Source organism: Montipora foliosa, chromosome 1 (assembly GCF_036669935.1).
Source record: "Montipora foliosa isolate CH-2021 chromosome 1, ASM3666993v2, whole genome shotgun sequence".
Classification (NCBI taxonomy): Eukaryota; Metazoa; Cnidaria; class Anthozoa; order Scleractinia; family Acroporidae; genus Montipora; species Montipora foliosa.
This window is the reverse complement of record NC_090869.1, coordinates 61560239-61562738: the sequence shown is the minus strand read 5'-3', so window position 1 is coordinate 61562738 and position 2500 is coordinate 61560239.

Below are 2500 nucleotides of genomic sequence, written 5' to 3'. Positions count from 1 at the left end.
ACTAATAAAACTCTTCAAAAGCAAAATTTGAAAAACACATCGCACAATTCAAACAAAGATAACGCCACAGGGGTTATCCAGATAACCTTGTGAACATGACTCTATCCGAAGTCAATTTCAGCAAAAGAATGTTGACTCTAACAAATTTAAAAAATTGCTGTTTGTTACAGAATGTCACCCATCGGTGCTTCATCTCAAAAATATTCTAATGAACAAACAGCAGCTTATATACAAAACCAGCTCTTACTAAGAGGGATCTAAAACCCTCCCTAATTTCATATAGGAAAAGGGAGGTCTTAGAAAGATGTACTCATTAGAGCAAATCTCAGTCTAAGGTCTTTGAATTTCCTATCTTATTGACCCATAAAGAGTCTCGTTTGGACTGTCTACATCTTGAAACATATTTTTGTAAGCTTCTTTAAAATTTCATGCTATTTGCAGAGTTTTACTGATAATAAAAATAAAGGAATAATGTGAATGACATTTTGCTGGTTTCTGGATCAAAATAACACATTTCTGAATAGATTGTAAGCTCATTTGAAATTTCCTGTACATTTGACAGGAAACTACTCGAAAAAGTGAACAACAGAAAATGCTGACAACATTCAATACCGTTACATGACTTTTTTGGCCACGCTGCTCTATATCCAAAATTGTTAACTTTATGAAGGCCAACAAACATGCAGAGTTTCATTCTTTTATCATAAAACATTAAAACAAAGAGACCTGAACCAGTCAAGCTTGACTTGCCTTTGTTTTATGTCCCAGTGGGGGAATAATGAGCTTGCCCTCCAGCATGGCGGATTTTGTACCATGTGATCATTAGTTGCAAAAGGCCTATCTTCTCTTAACAGCTTGGCTATGGAAAATAACATAACTACTTTTCGATATTTTAATTTCCGAAGACTCTTATCTGGAAACTTGTGATATTATTCGCAAAATAAAGCATTTTACGAAACGATATTGGTGTAAAATTGAAAAGATAATCTCATGTCAATTAATTAAAGGGGTGGCGAATGGTTCTTCAAAAACTCTGGGTCTCGAAAAATTTTAGTCGAATTTCATGGGTCTCGCAGTCTTGTTTTTTATATGAAGGTGTCAAACACTTTGAAGTCTCGGTCTCGCAATCTAAAGTCAAAATGTCTCGGGCTCGCAAAGAAAAACGCTGGTCTCGCCGTCTCGCAAAGTCTCGCATTTACCATTCGCCACCCCTAATTAACTTTAATTAAACGTATTTAACGAATTCCTTATCTTTGCTATTCCTCTGTACTTTTATTCAAAAGAATCTTAACTTGATATTTGTGATGATATCCTTCATCTAGAGTAAACCTTTTTGTCAAATATTGACTCTTACGATTATCAGTAATCAATTAACTAGAATTTCAATGTAGTTTTACTGTAGAATCTCACATATTTATAGTAGAAACATTCATTACGCTCTTGTACACTGACATTGTTCTTAAACATTGAATATTTCCTTTCGTAATTGTAATTGTAAATATATTTTCACTGTTTTATCTTTGCTCCACCCAATTCGATTAGCTTTACTAAATTTGGGTGAGCAAACTTTCCCGATTGTATCCAGTAATTTATGTCATAAACGTTGTTGTTGTTGTTGTTGTTTACATTTGGGTCTCTCGGGCCTGGCATGAGTACTGAACTGGGTTCTGATGCCACTTTAAGTCAGTGTACCTAAACTCAAATATCTTTTGTTCCTAATACAAATCTGCCAATGCAAGAAAAACATATCACCATTTTTACCCAGAATTGCTTTTTCTGTGCCGTGCAAGCCACGTAAACTTGGAAGAACTAGCAGTAATTTGGACCCACGACCGTTATGTGAAAGGCATGGCTCTATTATCTTGGATTTCACATGACGTCACGGCCGCCATGTTGGTGTCCCCAAACAATGAAATGGCGGCCATGTTGGTGTCCCGATCCAATCCTCCGGGAATTGAAAGCTATTATTATGCTAACGTCTTCTTTTGTTTTCGTTGAGTGAAACCCAAGAATTCTCGATTTTGTATAGGTAATCGCATGGGGCCGAGTAAAATTAAGGATTAATATCACGCGTGTTTTCAGAAGTTGCTGAAATTGCCCGAGCATACCTTTTAATAACATAGAGGGCAAAATTTTCTTAACACTGTTGAGGCACTTCGAAAAACAGACAGCTAAGCGGAGTTAAAACACTCGTTCGCTCGGAAGCAAAACAACTAGCAAACAGACAAGCAAGTCAACTTGTTCTTTGCGTCCAAAACGAGTATAGATGATTCTTATTACGTCCACTCGAGAGGAAAATACGAGTTTCATTCCTGAACAACAGTAACAACGATTAAACCAAATGTTAAGCTTCAATTTATTTTATTCACCTGTGCTGTAGAGGTTTTTACCACTTGCAAATACGCATCCGTAAACATAGCAAACGGTTTGCCCAAAGAAATCCACCAAATTTGAGCTACTTGTTCCTACCGTCAATGGCAAATTGCTCTGTGACCTTTTT